Genomic DNA, 18,409 nt, shown 5'->3' with positions numbered 1-18,409 from the left:
CTTCTCAAAGGTATGAGAAACCCCTCTATCTTATCCTCTTGGCTCACCACCTTTTTCTTAAACTCAATGGGTGGTTTATACACAACAGAAAAGGAAGGGTTTCACTTAATAGTTTTATGCTCTGGCTGTTTGGTGAAAGTAAATGAAATACTAACAAAAGAGATCACTTCTTTTAGTTTGATTTACAATATTCTGGACTAGATAACAGTTTAATAGGATTATTAGGCTATGGTATTAGTGGATTTTACTTATCTTCTTTCAATACCAATCAAAAATAATTTTCAGCAAGACAATTAGCACCAATAGAAGTCAAATTAAATAAAAGGTAAATTTTGCAGTTTTAGCAAGTATTTGCATTACATAATTGAAAACCCAATTTAAATATGAAAAATTCATCCTTTTTTTTTTGTCAGAGGGATGAAATTTATGTTGGTTGACACTAACTAGTTAAGGAAAACCAGAAAAACCATGGAAAATAACTGAAATTGGGATGAACAAGTATCACTATGAATAATATTGACATAAAGGTAAAATAAAAAGTAAAGATAAGAAAAATCATATTATCTTCAAAACCAGATATGACTTAATCCAATATATGAAAAAAATTGCTTAAAAACTCAAACTTTCCAGAAGCCTATACAAGCGAGATCGATCAAGATATGAAGAACAGATGCAAGTAATGCATGAAGTCCCTGGGACTGGGCTAATAGTAAGAATATTCCCCAATTAACTTCAACCTCCAAAACCCACAATAAGCAAAGACATAAGACATGAAAACACATGTTTCAATCACAAACACAAAGACAAGAGAATAGAATATGAGAGAGAGAGAGAGAGAGAGATACTGATTACTGACCTTTTTTTTTATGCAATAAACCTTAGTGCATCTTCAGAATGAAACCCATTACTCTTATTATAGGACTGAGAAAATAACAAGACCCAAGTGGGGTTTTCCTCAGTGAGTAGATTCGTTGAGAGAAAACAGAGAAAAAATGAAGCTTTTAATGGTGGAAATCTATGATCTGAACAGGAAAAAGTGGATGGCCAGATCAAGAAACTTTGAGATTCAGAAGCATTAAGGAGTGAAAAACGGAGAAGAGTTGGGAGTAAAGAGTACTGGTATGGCGCCACAAGAACAAGCCGAATGAGAGAGAGAGAGAGAGAGAGAGAGAGAGAGAGAGAGAGAGATTTTTGTTGATTAGGCTCTCTCTGTAGTCTGAGCCCTCTGTAAAAACTGGAATGTGAGTATGTGTAAGAAAAGAAGGTCATTTTGGTAATTTTGTGTATAGACTTTAAGAAATTGAGGACTCAAAATAGTATTTTATTTTTTATTTTAAACAAAGTTCAATTTTTTTTTAGGGTACAATTAATATGAGTTCACATGACAAGTATTGTAATTTTTAACAATGTAAATGTACTATAAATATTCAAGGTAATTTTTTATTTGATGTGCTTAGCTAGCTTAGTATTACTTTACTTAATTTACACAATAACCAATCACAATTCAAATAAAATTAAGTAATAGGTGAAAGTATAATTTTTTAAATAAAATTTTGTAAAATGTTTATATTTTTTGTGTGTTGAAAAGATTATTTTGTAAAATAATATAATTTTTTTTTGTCGAATATCCCTTTTAATTACTCTTAACTTAAATTATATTTTTATTTAATAATTGTTGTTTATGCTTAATAGGAATTCAAAAATGGGAAACCACACTTTGTTATTATAATATTTTTTTCTTTTTATAGTATAAAGTATATTTATCTTTTTATTTTCCTTTATTATGTGAAACTATTTACATTTATATAATATACTAATTTTATAATCAATTATAAATTCAAATAATTATTTGATTTTTATTCATTAATTAAAAATAAAATATTTTCTCAAATCTCATTTATTTACTTACCATATTTGTTTGTATACTTAATTTCTTTTGTGTACGTATTTGTTGCTTGGATGCTTGGTTTGATTGATTCAGTGTAGTTAAAACAAAAAATAAATTAAATTAGACATTTTATAAACTAAATGGTTTGAAAAATTACTTTTGTTTAGTTTTAAAGTTATCATAATAGTTACAAAAAAAATTAACATGTCAGGTAATTGAACTATAATAATTCAACTAATTATGTCATTGTATTTAAATGTAACTTAATAAAAAAATAACTTATAGTAGTATTTTCATATGATGATAAGCTGGCAAATAAAAAAATCAAACAGCTTATAATATTTTGCACATAAAGAACATATTATTGTTGCTTGAAGAAAGAAATGTAGTAGTTATTAAAAATATAAAAAGCAATCACAATTGAAATTATAAGAAACTTACAAACCAAACAGTTTATAATATAAATCTGTTAGTTTATAAAGTAACTATCTCGAGCATTCACTCTCTTGTTCGAATGAAAGTTTTTCAGCCAGTTTAGATGTGATTTTTTTATTAATATAATAATAATAATTATTATTATTATTATTAATTGGATTGAAAAAGGGAATATTAATAAGAATATATTATATTTATGGTAAGGATTACTTTTTATTGGGATATTTGTGGTAAAAATACTTAAGTTCTTTACTTTATTGTAACGTCTCACTTGCTTTTTGGAATAATGACTAGCCCTACAAACAAAAACAAGCATTTCCAGCATATTTTGTCCTCTCTCGCATGCTTCCTGGGAAAACTTCTCAGGAGGTCACCCATCATAAGATTGCTACAGGTCAAGCACGCTTAACTTTGGAGTTCTCAGGTGATAGGCTACCAAAAAGAAAATGCATCTTGTTGGCATAGATAGTACTCATCAATCCATTTAAGTCAGCTTCAACTGTGTAGTCTCATACCTACACAGTCTTAGAATCATCACATTTAACCTTCCCCAAGCGATATGGGATTGCATAGCTTTACCGGGTCTTTCCCCTTACGGATCACGAGATTCTGATTGTCACATTTATAACACTTAAATACCCAAGTCTTTTTTTGTTTGCAGCTAAAATACATAACGTCACACTTTCTTGACATCCGTAAATACCTGGCCGTTAAGTGTCAGGTAAGCGCCTACGTGGTGGCTTCTGATTAGTCCACATCATTTATTATTTAATTTTTAATTAAGAAATTCATTTAAATATTTAAAATATAATAAAAAAATAAGAAAATACTAATTTTAATTAAATTAAAAAACCAAACATATATTAAACTACAATAACCAAATCATTAAAACTAATAAAAATAAATTAAATTTAAAATAGATCAAAATTTATAGAAAAAAAAAAAAAACTCTTATTCTTCTTCTTCTTCTTCTTGCGGCTCGACTGAGAAGGTTGTCACGTAGCTTCGATGGGGGAGGCGGCGATGGAATGGCTGGGACTGATGGGTCTTCGTGCGCCTCTTCGACATGGGGCTGAGATTGAGACTGACTAGTGGTCGTGGTTGGGCTCCAATGATTGAGGGAGGCTGGGCATCTCCTGATGCTTCATCTTCGGTTCAAGAGGGTTGATGTAATGCCCCGAATTCTCCGATGTATTTTAATGGGTGGATTAGTAGGACGGGAGGGCCATAACTGTTTAATTATGCCAATAAACTAGTTTATGCATGTATATGTGAATTATATTATAATATGATGTTAAATGCATGCATGTGGGTCCACATTTATAATACAGGGGTATTTTGGTAATTTGGCCGCTGGGGGCATATCTGTGTATTTTGGGTGCATGCTTATGTTTAATTGTGAGGGCACATTATAATGTGGATTGGTTTGAGTTATTCGGCATGAGACGATCTTTAAGTATAAATAATCGGTTTGGTCATAACAGGTTTAAGTCCGGGGCTCGGGTTAAGTCTCGAGGTGTTTATAATGATTAGAACGTTGCCGGGAATTAGAGGGTAACGGGATAAGAATATTTGGTATCTGAGAATATTGAGATTAGCGGGAATTGGAGAGCGTTAATTATGATTAACGAGATAGGCTGGAAAGGACAAATTTACCCTTGGGAAGACTTTAGAAACTTTAAATGACCTAGGGGCATTAAGGTCATTTGGCTTGGGTTATATTTGACTTTGAAGGCTGTAGAAACATACAAAACAAAACAGAGCAAAACTTCTCCTTCACCCGTGCATCATTTCCTCTTCATTCCCCTTGGAAGTTTTTGGTCCCAAATTGAAGAAACAAGCTAGGAAATTAAAGCTTGGGGGGTTATAGTCTTAGTTAAGCCATTGAGGAGGATTCAAACTAGCTTGAGGTAAGGAATTGGCCCTGAATTTTAAGTTATACTCTGTTTTTGGTTTAAGTTTTCAGCTTATGATTTTGTTGGGGATAGTTTGAATTAATGGAAGTTGTGATTGATGTTTAACTTGGGTTTTGATGAGGTTTTGATATAGATGAAGTTTAGGGGTTGAATTGAGTGTTTGGATGATGTTTGGGACTGGTTTGAAGGATTGGTTTCAAGGAAAAACGCAGGGGAAGAAAACTGGTGGCTTGCTGATTTGCGTAAAGGGTCGCGGCCCATAAAGGCATTTTTGGCCAGAAATAGGTTTTTGGCTTGGGGATTTAAGCCTTAGGCCTCGGGATCGATCCTACTACCCGGTTTAGTAGGATTCGATGTCTCAGAGGCTAGGTTTTGGTTTGGGAACCCTTTGTTATTCATTTTATTGATGGAATCCCATATTTGGTTATGACCAGGTCACCGCTAAAGGACTTAAAGTCAGGTCGTTCTCAAGGGTCATTCTTATATTAATTCTCGCTCGAACCAGAGGTAAGAAAACAGTGTATGAATACAATTGCACCCTGTATATGTATATGACATGCGTGATTACTATTGAGGCATGTTGGTTGATAGACGTGGATATGGATTGCATATTATATGCTAGTGAATGTTGTATACTTGTATATGTACTGACTAGTCAGGGACACTGACCTAAGAGTTAGAAATGGCATAACGTCATGAACGTCGAGCCAAATGAAGATTAGATCTAATCGATATCAGCATTGAATGGCTCTATAGCATTAATGCTGGACCGACCCTAAGGTCAATGAAACTTATAAGCGCTTGGCTAGTCTATGACTAGTTACTCAGAGCCAGGGCACAGATCCCCGGTGACTGCTTGTCACATGGCTAGGGAACAATGTTCCAAGGTTATGACTCTATGGTCATGAGGAAGGTTATGTTGGTGACTAGTCACCATGCACCTATCCTGTTCAAACTTATGAGAGGTTCACTTATCTGTTAAGCCCTGGTGATCCTATCGTCACATGGCTAGAGGGGGCTGAACCCACTTTTGTGACTGTCACCTATCTGTTTTGGACTGATAGTCCTGAATAATTATTATGATCATTGCTGATATTATATCATGCTGTTGAATCCAAAAGATGGTGTTTTAATATTTAAACTCGCAAGTGCACGAATCGTTTCGGAATATAATGTTCATGTAAGTACGAGGTCGAACCCATGGGAGTTGACTAATATCAAAATAAACTATTTCAAACAAAGCAAGAATATTCTAACCTAGTTTCAAATATTTGATGAGATTTTGTTTTAGAAAAATAAAAGACAAGTAATGAAAATATTAATGATTAAATAAAAAAAATGGTTTTCAAATAAGATATGTAAAATAAGATTATTAAGATTTTAGAATCCACAAAATGCAAGTTCAATAGTATTTATAAGTATATTGATTCACAAGTTTAGATATAGTTGAAATAAATCACACTATATTTTTTTCAAAATACATTTTCTTTTCAAGCACAAGTTATTTTAAAAAAGGTAGGATTTTTCTTCACTTATATAAGATATAATTTCTAAGCATTAGTTGTGTTACAACCTAATGAAACTACAAAAAATCAAAGAGATTATGTTTAGGCAAAATATGATACTTATGCTCTAAGAATTAGATGTGAACAATTTAATGAAAAACATTTAATCAAAGAATATCATATTTTTGCATAATGAAGAACTAAGTGTAATATGCTTTAACAATCAATAATAGATGAAAAATGCATATCTTTGATAGAAAAATCCATAAACAATGTTGCACAAATGGGAAATCAACATACAACAAAAAAATACTATCTAGTTACATTTTGCTTCATCATCATCTTAATAACCTTTGAAAAAGATTAGAAGCTCATAACTAGATTGAAATAAAAATTACAAAATAACATACTTGACATGCTCTTCAAAATATGAAAATGGTAGAGAGAAAATAGTGAAAAGAAGAGAGAAAAATATGTGTAGAAGATGTTGAAAAGATGAAGAAGAGCTCTCCAAAATGGTCTTACAATACTCTATTTATAGGCAAAATATGGAGATTAAATTAATCAAATTAAAATAAATTGATTAATTTAATGGTGTTGGGAAGTGGTAGGATAAATAGAGTAAGTGTAAGAGTATTGGAAAGATGAAATGTTTGGTTGGGTAAAAGATTAGTGAAAAGCTAGGGTAAAAAAAATGAATTAGGAATGTTTATTTAGGTAAGAAAAATAGGGAAGAGTGAATTAATATTTTAGTGAAAAATATTGGGAATAAAAGCATGATTTTTGGGTCTTTTTGTGGCTGTGTGGCAGCTTGACTGTCTTGGCATATGGTGGGCCGTGTGGTGTGATTTTGGTTGGAGGCAATGTGGTACTTTGGAGCAACTGCTGGCTCTTGGAAGGAGATTGGGCCAGGCAGGCCTGGGACTGCTTTGTGGTGCTGAAGCTGGCGGGCCTGGGAGGAGATGGGCGGCCCAAATGAAGGCAGCTGGTGAGGGATTCCTCATGTATGTGTTTCCTTGCATATCAATATACTTTTGTTGTGGGAAGGCAGCTGGTACGAACGGATGGCTGGAGCTTTGGAGGCTGGCGGCAGGAGGCGAAACGAGAATCAAGGAAGCTGGGACTCGGGCCTGGTGGAGAGGCAGGTGGGCCACGGCTGGGCTTGGGCCTGAAGCTTCTGGGCCTGGAGAAAAATGCCACTTTCTTTGCTTTTTCTTTACAGAAATGCTATTTTTTTCACCATTCTTCTTACTTTTCAAGAGCAAATAACATACAAAAAATTCCATATAAAACAAACATAAATTAAATTAAAACTAAATATTTTAAAAAATGAAATATACAACAAAAGTTTCAATGAAAATATTAATTAAAATTTAATTTACTTAAACATTTAAGCTTAAAATTTCATATTTTTACTCCCAACTTAACAATATTAATTTTAAATAATTACGCCATAACATTTTACAATAATATAACAATAAAAATACACAAAAATCTATAAAATTAAAATAAACCTAATAAATTCAAAATTACTTAAAAACTTAATAAATCAATTAAAAACTTAAGAATTACGCAACAATTAGCACATAAAAAGTGGTAAAATAACTATATTTTGTAGAGTTATCACATGCTATACTGTGTTTTTTTGCTAGGCCTTGGCTCATGGGTGCTATGTGGTACAGGTAAAGGAAAAGAAAAGTTCACCCAGCCTTGAGTGGAGAGCTTAGGTGGTGATGTGTACATATGCGGCCGCTTGACCACCACGGCCAATGAGTTCTCAAAGGAACTAGAGGGTTTACCCTATTTTGCCGCTTAGGTCGGCGGGATTGTAAATTTGAAACAGTAATGACCATTTTGTACTGAGAACAACTTGTAAATGTTTTGATTAGCTCTGCAGAGCAGTTTATAATGAAAAACAATATCCTTTCCTTTTATTAGTTTTTCCACCTTAACCTATTAATCGCATTTAGAACACGTTTTTAACCAAAGGACTCGGGTAGCGGGTCAAATTTCTGGTTCACCGATCACCGTAACTGTTCTGGGGTACCCAGGGCGTTACAGCGGATCTTCAAGGGTGGCTTCAGTGCGAAGCTTCGCGACAGAGGCATGGATGCGAACTTGGCTTCTCCGAGATCTGGGGCTTCGTGGAGATCTGGGGCTTCATCTTCGTGGAGATCTTGGGCAAAGGCATGGATGACTTCGCGACTGGGTTGCTTCGGAATTGTGGATTTCTTCATATTTGGGCAATGTTTGATTGATTTTGTAATGTTGTTTGTATAGATTTTGAGATTAGTTTTGATTGAATGTTTGAATATTTGAATGGATTTGAATTGTGTTGAGATCTGAGATCTGAATTGTTTGAATGTTTGTATGGATTTTGAAATTTGTTTTTATTATGAGATTGGATTGAAATGTTAATTTTTTTATGATTTGGGAATACAAACTTTGTAATTGTCCTTAAGTTTGGGTTAGCTTGGATCTTGTAAATCTAGGTTTGTAAATCTGGGTTTTAGATCTTATCAGTTTGGGTTTGCAAATCTTGGAGACAATGTCTTCTTTAGTTCTTAATTGTTTTAAATTTATTTTAATTTTGATAATGTTTTAATTTTAATTAGTTATTAATCAAGTTCTTTTTTTTTAATTAGATTTTTATTTTTAGGGATTTTAATTAATAATATTTAATTTTAATTTAATTAAAATATGAATTTTAAATCATTTTCAAGTTGTTATTAGATTTTTATTTAATTTTTAAATATATAAATGAATTTTTTTAATTAAAAAATAAAAAATATCCACTTAGACCAACCAGAAGCCACCACGTATGTAACGCCCCAACTCCAGGGACCGCTACAGTGCACATTGCAAACAGTGCTAAACTCGCTAACCGAGTCGTTTTGCCATAAACGTGTAACTAAGTATGATTAGCGGTTTAGGGGTTAAAAACTTTGATTAAGGTATAACGTTTCACTAGAACGTTTACTGTATACATTGGGATCCCAAAAATATAATTTCAGAGTTTATTACAAGAAAGTGTTTACAACAGGCCGTTCTAAGCGGCAAAACAGGGTTCAGCCCTAGTTCCACTTTCAAACCTCGCCCAAGTATTGGTCGAGCAGCTGCATATGTACACATCATCACCTAAGCTCTCCAACTCAAGGATGGTCCAGCTTCCTTTTTCCTTTACCTGCACCACAAAGCACCCGTGAGCCGAAGCCCAGCAAGAAAACTCATATGCTCATAAACAGTCAGATCATGATATCAAGTCATATCTGGCATGCCTAGCAATCATAGCTCTACACAGCATGCAAATGGATTTCAACAAATGCTGGGGTATCCAGGATAAGAAATCCTGGCCTTCTGATTGGAGGACTATCAAGTCAATCATAATCAGATAAGTGTCGTAACACTAAAGGTTCCGATAAACCACGCTGAGTGACCAACAAGCAAGTCACTGGGGCCTCAGTGCCCAAGCCATGCATATGATGATCAAGATGATCATGCAGAGCTCATAGCTCTGATCAGATGAGTGAATATCACTTGAGGTTCTGATAAACCATACTGAGTGACTGACAACCAGGTCACTAGGGGCCCAGTGCCCATTTCCTGCAATGGCTCTACATGACTAGCCTTTGGCTAGATAAATACTTGTTTATATTCATCGAACTTGAGGTCGGTCCTGCATTAATGCTCTTTTAGTCATTCAATGCAGAGGGTCGATTAGGTCCAATCGACATAACTTGCACTACACACTAGGGTTGTCATGACTAGTGAGTTAGCGCAATGTGACCAGTGCCCAGTACCACTGCCGAACCTGACTAGTGAGTCACGGCTTCACAGTTGATACTAACACCTTTGCCAATTCTGACTAGTGAGTCAACCCTGTGTGACCAGTGCCCAGTACCACTGTCGAACCTGACTAGTGAGTCACAGCTTCACAGTTGATACTAGCACCTTTGCCAATTCTGACTAGTGAGTCAGCCCTGTGTGACCAGTGCCCAGTACCACTGCCGAACCTGACTAGTGAGTCACAGCTTCACAGTTGATACTAGGACCTTTGCCAAATCTGACTAATTAGCCAGTACCATGCACAGGTAAGCAATGCCATCAATGTGTATCATATGCCAATTATCCAAGAATAGGGCATTCAGCATGCTTACTAAACAGTTGCTAGCATAATTATAATCACGCACAAACGCAGAGACTCAAGCTCTGACCAATCTCATATTCATCATTCATGGCATGCCCTAATCACATGTTTCTCGTGCATCACATGCATCACATATAACCAATCAGCATGCGTTAATAACAACCATATGCAAATGGGCAAGATTGCCAAGCATTCATTATGCTATCAATGTTTACATTTAAACATCGAACATGCATCAATCATAGCCATGCATGTCACACATGGGGTGCAGTTTTCTTACCTTGGGTTCAAGCGAGAATTAATAAAAGAAACGACCTTTGAGAACGATCAGCTTTTAGTCCTTTAGCGGTCACCTAGTCATAACCAAACATATAGGATACCATTAATAAAAATGACCAACATAGGTTTCCAAACTAATATCTAGCCTCTGGGACATCAATCCACACTTAACCGGGTAGTGGGATCAACCCCGAGGCCTTAAGCTAGCATCCCCAAGTCAAAAACCCATTTTTGGGCAAATCTGCCTTGATGGGCCGCGGCTCACCATAGCCATGCCGCGGCTCATCCCCCTGACAGAGGCATAATTGCCTCAGAAACCACTTTAGGCCGCGGCTCATTACCCCGATCAGCCCAAAAACCAGCAACGCACCAGCAAACTCCCCTGCGTTTTTCCTCTCAAACCAGCCCTTCAAATCAACTCAAAACCTCTTCCAAACGCTCATTTAAACCTCCAAACATCACCCATAACTCACCCACGTCAAAACCCAAGTTAAACATCAATTAAACTCCCATTAATTCCCAACTAACACATCAAAATCACAAGCTGAAACTTAAAAGAAAATAGAGTATAATCAGACTTTCATGGCTGAGTTTCCTTACCTCAAGCTCGGTTTTCAATCCCCTTCAATGGCTGAATCAAGTCCCTAAGCCCAAACCTTGATTTCCTAGCTTGTTCCCTCAAATTGACTATCAAAATTCCAAAGGAAGAAAGAAGGGAAATGGTGTACGGCAAAGAGAGAAAGATGAGGATGTTGATGCTCTGTTTTGGTTCTGTTTTTTCTACAGCCTTCTAAACCCCAAAGGCTGATATAAATCCTTAAGGTCAAATGACCATAATGCCCCTAGGCCAATTTAAAAGCTTCTAAACACTCCCAAGGGTAAATTCGTCATTTCTAACCTATACCGTTAATTATAATTAATGCTATCCAATTCCCGCTATTCTCAATATTCTCAAATGCCAATAAATCATATCCCATTACCCTTTAATTCCCGATAATGTTCTAATCATCAAAATGACCCCGAGACTCACCTCGAGCCTCGAACTTAATCCCGTTATGACTAGACCGAAAACTCGCATTCCCATGATCGTCTCATGTCGAATGGCTCGAACCAATCCACATATAATGTGGTAAAATTATAATTCACCCATATGCATAAAATTACACAGTCACGCCCCCAGCGGCCAAATTACCAAAATGCCCTTGCAATTAAAATATGAACCCATATGCATGCATGCATTCATCATCATATAATAATATAATTCACATGAACATACATATAATCATTAAATATCATAATAAATCAATTATGGCCCTCCCGGCCTCCTAATCAAGGTCCTAAACCTTATTAGGAAATTTGGGGCATTACAACGTATGCGCTTACCTGGCACTTAACGGCCAGGTACCTACGGATGCCAAGAAAGTGTGACGTTAGGTATTTTAACCGCAAAAAAAAAAGACTTGGGTATTTATGTGTTATAAAGTGAAGAACTTATGTATTTTTGCTGCAAATATTTTTATTTTTTTATATATATATTAATGCCTCTATCATGGTTAACTCATTTTTGCACTAATAGTTAAAATAGAAAAATTTGTAACATTATTATCATTTCTTTATAATATTAGTATACTAATGAAAAAGTACTTCAAAAATTATACTTAAAATTAATAATTACATTAGTTACTTACACATAATTTATAAATTATGAAAGTTAATTGTAATTATAGCAATTAATAATTTCCATCTTTTAAATTATAATAACTAGGTCTAATTTTGAATTTAGTAACTTATAAGATACATTGATAACTCTATGATTTAGAGTTATTTTTATTAACTTTGAACTTAAATTTTGGGTGAAAAGAGTAATGAGGGTGTTGTTAATTGTAAGTTTGTTTAGTTTTTACCTTTATTTTCTAATTAGTGTGTCAATTCAAGAGTCTTGTGATTTGTTGGTAGTAATTGTAAATATTTATGTAAATATGTGTGTTTTGTTATCTAGGAAAGGAACCTTAAACTCGCCAAGGGAATCAAAAGAAAAAGGGTACAGAAAGTTGGAATTGCTGCTCGAATGCTGTAGGCCAAAATGTTAGCAAATCTGGAAAATGAAGACTGACGTGGACAAAAGTCAGCTGCAGTTATTTACTGATTTCAGCGCCTATGTGGCACCCATTTAAAGAATTAAGTCAGCTGGCTGAGGTGGCAAGGAGTAATGGACCAAAGATGGAAATGGGCTTTCTAATTAGGGTAAGGTGCAAAGGAAAGTACCCCAAGAGGAGAGGACAACCGAAATAGAAGGCAAGAGGACACAGTACGTTGATATCATCATTTTTCAGCAAGAAGAGTATAGAGAAAAACAGAGAGATACACAGAAGGGAAAGATCAAAGAAGCTCACGGCTAGGAAGGAAGAGGGTTTTAGCACAAGACTTTACTACTCTCTCTTTCTTCTACATTCCCTCTTTTGTAGTGTATACTCTTATTTAGATTAATCTGTGAACTGTTGTTACCATGGATGAACTATTTTTACATGGGATTGTAATTTTCAGTTTAGACATGAACTAATCATTTTGAGATTTGGATGGCTATGAACCCTATGTTATGACTTATTAATGAAATGCATGAGTTTAGTAATTTGCCTTTGTTCATTCAAGTGAGATGAATGTTAAATGATTGTTAATTACTGGCCATGACTAACAATTTAATTAGCTAGATATGATTTTGGGAAGAATCTATCTAGTGGAGTTAACTTGAATGATACAAGAGGATACCATGTTTAGGTAGTTCTTAGTGAGTGAAATAGGAATATTTTGCTACCTTGTATAACCTGAGATTTGGTGTGTAATTGCTTGTTTTACAACCTGGTTTAATATAGGAATGTATTGAATTACGTTGTGGAATTACCTCAGTGGGTTTTGGAAAAATCTCACTGGCTTATTTAGAAATATGTTAACTCTGTGCATAATTGCTGAACGATTGCTATAACAATTGGGCAGATCAACATAGGGGGAAATAGCCATTCAGATCCATTAGTCCATAGACACTTTTCTCGAATTAAATTTTGCTGACATCTCAGCTATATTTTAATTAGAATTAATTGCAACCATTTAATTTCAGATCCATATTACATTCATTCTCATAATTCCTTTTTCTTTTACTTTTAAATTGTTATTTAGTTGGTTTTGCATTTGCTTATTTTGAAATCCCTGTGGAGACGATACTCACTTACTACTATATTACTCGTTGCCGACTGTGTATACTTGCACATTTTAATTGCTTAAATTTACGCAATATACATCTAATGCGACAACTTAAGATATTTTACAGCAAATAATCTACTTAATACTAACATGTGAATATAGGTTATTCAACTTGAAACTAATTTTTAAATTTAAAATTACACATTTCTTAATGCACTGGTTAAGAATTGTTTTATCTTGAAAAAAATAAAATTAATTGAAGTAAATTCTACTTTCTTTGACAAGATTTATACCCAAAAAGAAAAGAAAAAAAAATTTATTTTGTTATCTTATTCTCATTATTTTGAAACAACTTAACTTAAATTAAATGAAACTGGTATTGTGGTTCCATAAATTGAATATCGGTTCAACCAAACTAAATAAATGGTATAGGAAAACATTTCACATGAATTTAAAGTTAAGACAATAAAAAATTAAAAAAAAAAGAAAAGAAAAGAGAGACCTAATTGATTTAAATCCCTTCAACTATGTCATTTAATATCTTTTATCACATTAAATCATATGGGCCTAAAGAGAGACCATGTACTATCATTTTATTTATTTTTATTTTTGTTTTTATTTTGTTTTAAGCTGCAGTAAAATATAATTGAGACAAAACTGAACATTTTTCACAAACCAGAACCAGATCCATAAAATGTTGATGGGTTGGATATATCCAAAAACCCACCATTACTAATATTGTCCATATATATTTATGTTTTTAAATAAAGAAAATAAAGAAAAGAAGAAGCACAACTGTTAATTTGGCCTAATTTAGTTGACTGAGAATCTGAGATATATTTATATATAGGAAAAGATAAAGGCAAATAGGGAAAAAAAGGGTTAAAAATAAAATAAAACAACTACCAGCCTCATCTACTCGCACCTGAGCAAGGTTATAGGCGCCTTATTGATGGTGCGCTTAATTATTTCCGAGGTCCAGCCCAAACCTCTGTAGAAGTTGTAAGTATTGCTCTTCTTTTTTCTGGGTGATTTCTGAGGGCCAGAGTTGATTAATGATTATGGTCAATGCCTATCAGCTTAAGATGTTATCATTGTAGAGGAAGCTCAATTATTTCCACCTTGGATCAATTGGTTCTGTTTGATCATCATTTGTCATCAAGAAAGAAATACTGTTTGAGATTCAATTGCTTTCTTTTCTAGATTTCTGTACCAAATAGTAGTCTAGATATTTTAAAGACTCGTTGCAGGAGTGAGCTGTTGAAATCTCTAACTTCTAAACTGAAGTAGTGATTTGCCAAGCATACTCTGATATGTCATGTCATGTCACAGGTCTTTGCAACTTTAAATTCTTATATTTTTTACCAGCTTTCTGGCACTGCAGGTTCACTCTGCTTTGAAGGATCTCGTGAGGAGGTCGATTAAAGAAACTAAGGTTCATACTACGTTTCCAATAAATTCATTTCATACTCTTCATAGCATAGCAGTTGTGGTTTGGTACCAAGTGAAAGCAAGCCATAGGCTGACCTTTTTGTTAATGGAGCAGGAGCTGAAACGGTTTCCAACACTCGAAGCTGAATTAGCAGCAGCGGCAAACAAAGCACTGGAGAGGTTTCGTGAGGAGAGCAAGAAGACAACTCTGCGATTGGTAGACATGGAGTCGTCATACATAACTGTGGAATTCTTCTGTAAACTTCCTCGGGTAGTAGAGAATGGGGGAAACCAAGTTGCATCCTCTTCTGGAGACCGATATTCGGAGGGGCACTTTCGCAGGATTGGATCCAATGTTTCCTCCTACATTGGGATGGTTTCAGAGACACTTAAGAATTCCATTCCGAAGGCTGTTGTTCATTGTCAAGTCAGAGAGGCTAAGCAGTCTCTACTCGATCACTTTTACGTTCAACTGAGCAAAAAAGAGGTATGCAAAAATTTACCTATCTCTCTCTCTCTCTTTATATACATACAATTATATACGTATTTGCATTCTGTGAAAATAACTGGGATGGTACATATCGGTTATTGTCATGTACTTTTATAGGGAAAGGAACTTGCTCAACTGTTGGATGAAGATTCTGCATTAATGGAAAGGAGGGAACAATGTGCAAAGCGGCTTGAGATGTACAAGTCTGCCAGGGACGAGATTGAGTCAGTTTCATGGTCCAGATAACAAAGCTGCAATCTAATCTAAATGTAGCTAAAATTGGAAAAAGAAAAGGGGATTTAATTTCGCTTTCAATTTTCTTAATTGCATGTAAATGATTTGAGATTTTACTTTATCTACATAATTCTCCTGTAGGATTTCACTTTAAGTTCTATCAGTGGGGCTATCAGTGTTCTCGACAGTTTTTGGCGCGATTTTTTTTATGACCGTGTATATTGTAACTATTTAAAGCATTCTGTACATTTTCAGAAAATTTTGAATAGTTTACAGTACCGAAAACTAAGTTCATACATGTTGCGTGCGTAGCTAATTTTTTTTTATGCTCGTGGAAAATAACATGTTTGAACTTAGTTTTCGGTACGGTAAACTATTCGAAAATTTGCAAGATGCTCTAAATAACTACAATATACATGGTTATAAAATAAAATCGCACCGAAAACTGTTCACGGGTCGAGAACACTAAGAGCCCCTATAGAAGAATTGTCCTACAATTTTATATGTATACATAGGACAATTTTTCACTTTAAGCCCTACCGATGAGATTCTTAGTATTTCTCAATCCGTGAACAGTTTTTTGTGCGATTTTTTTTATAACCGTGTATATTGTAGTTATTTAGAGCATCTTGAAAATTTTTAAAAAATTTTGAATTGTTTACAATATCGAAAACTAGGTTCAAATATGTTTTCCACGTGCATTAAAAAAATTAGTCACGCGTGCAACATGTTTGAACTTAGTTTTCGGTACTGTAAACTATTCGAAATTTTCTTAAAATTTGCAGAATGCTCTAAATAACTACAATATACATGGTCATAAAAAAAAATGAATACTGAGAGCCTTACTGGTATGACTGAAAACGAAACTCAAAGTATGCTAACTTTATTATATTTTATCAAAACATGCAGCTAGTGAATCATAATGAAATAGACTTTAAATGTACAAATTTAAAATAATTTCTTGTATTAAACAATTAGTAAATTTCATCAATACATTCCATTTATATGGAAATGAATTTGTTATTTATTTTTTAACAAAATTTTATATTTAAAGATTATTTTTTTAATGAAATATTTAATGATTATTAGTAGTTGTTGATTAGCAAAAAAAAAAAAAAATTATATTATTTTTTAACATAATACATCCTACGGGTGAATTTTGGCAATACAATTTGAGAGGTAGGAATAAATGGAATAATGGCAACTTGTTTTCCTTTGTACTACTATTAATTCATTATTTTAGTAACAAATAAAATAGTGTTAAACTTTGTTGTCTTGTATTAAAGTTTTCGCAGTCATTTCCGAACCTTTTTTTGTCTTGTATAATATATGTATTTGGTGAAAATATCCCACTACACATAAAAAATAATGAGAACATATATTATTATATAAAAAATGTTTATTATTGATGCATGAAAAAATTAGTAATGACACTTGTAGTAATAGTTATATTGCCTTGTAACATACTTTTAAAAATAAGTCAGAAAATATATCATAATTTTAATTAAGTCGAAAAAAATATCATACTACATATTCATTCTTCATTTCTCAGATATTGTTAGAAATTTAGCAAATAAATTCATCTCTGACATTGTTAAGAATTTTAGCCTAGTGTGCTCATTATTTCACAAATTCTAAAGACGAAGTGTGAAACTGAGGGAGCAACACTTCAGACTTAGATGGGATTTGTCAAGACATCTGGCTCTTTGAAAGCAGTATTACAATTCTCTCTCTTATTTTATTAGGGAAATTTGATTTTTAGTGCAATAAGTGACACTTTGTTTGAAAAATACATTATCACTATATAACTCTCGTTTTGGTGCTACTAATGCCGTTACTACCCAAAATACCTTTGGCATAATTTTCCCTCTCTTTTTCTCTTAGTCTTCACTCTCTATCTCTTATGTTTTCCCTCTCTATCTCTCAAACTCTCATACACACAAAAAAAGCCAGCCACAATTAATTTGCATTTCGGATCTAGGGGCAAGTTGTGAGTCATTTCAAGTCAAGAAACTTCATTTTGGATTTCGGATCTAGGGGAAAAAATCGTATGGGTATATATATATGTTATATTTGTTTATGCCTTCATGTTTTATTGCAATTTTTCACGGAATGAATTTTGGATACTTCGTAGATTTTTTTCCTGCCTCGATGAGTTTCGATGAAACTCGATAGGTTTCGATGTGTTGCATGCTGGCTCAATGGTCCTCGATGGACCTCGACGTGCCTCGATAGTGTTAGGATGTTAGTACCTCGATGGTACTCGATTGTACTCGATAAAACTCGATAGGTGTATAAGAGTTTAATTGGATTTAATAACTCGATTGTACTCGATAAAACTCGATAGGTGTATAAGAGTTTAATTGGATTGTTTGCATCGATAGTCCTCGATAAAACTCGGTAGGTGTATAAGAATTTTATTGGATTGTTTGCCTGATAGTCCTCGACTGTACTCGATAAAACTCAATATGTGTGACCTCGATAGGACTCGACATATATCGATAGAAATCGATATTTTTTGTTTTATGTTGTAGTTTAACTTTTTGACCCTTTTTTTTTTGTTTTTGCAGATTCGACTGCTTTCGTATTTGTTGCATTCAATGGTGTTTGGGAACTCGAAAATAGGGATTGGATTTTCAAAGATGCTGAAAATCAAGTTCTGCCTGTGGAGAAGGGTGTGACATATGGGTAACTGCTTGACATTCTGTACGATGAGCTTGAAGTGGATAAATGTGTGCATGACTTGAAAATAGAGGTCCCGTACACATGCCTATCACAATCCGTCAAACATACCGTTATAAAAAATGATAGGCATGTACGTGCATTCATTGGGTTAGCATCGAAATCTGTAGAGAAACTCATTCCTCTATGTGTCACATTGATTAAGAA

The 18,409-nt window shown here is 34.0% G+C and overlaps 1 protein-coding gene across 1 annotated transcript in view; it reads right to left on the bottom strand.

Annotated features, from left to right (window-relative positions):
- LOC133790347 (uncharacterized) overlaps window positions 1–1,188 on the bottom strand; it is a 58,544-nt gene extending 57,356 nt beyond the window's left edge. Inside the window, exon 1 of the mRNA XM_062227951.1 lies at window positions 857–1,188. The gene's annotated coding sequence lies outside the window, so the exon portion shown is untranslated. The remainder of the gene's footprint in view (window positions 1–856) is intronic.
- Window positions 1,189–18,409: the final 17,221 nt, after the last annotated feature.

Source organism: Humulus lupulus, chromosome 7 (genome assembly GCF_963169125.1).
Source record: "Humulus lupulus chromosome 7, drHumLupu1.1, whole genome shotgun sequence".
Classification (NCBI taxonomy): Eukaryota; Viridiplantae; Streptophyta; class Magnoliopsida; order Rosales; family Cannabaceae; genus Humulus; species Humulus lupulus.
The sequence above is the reverse complement of the archived record's forward strand: the minus strand, read 5'-3'. Positions and strand labels throughout refer to the sequence as shown.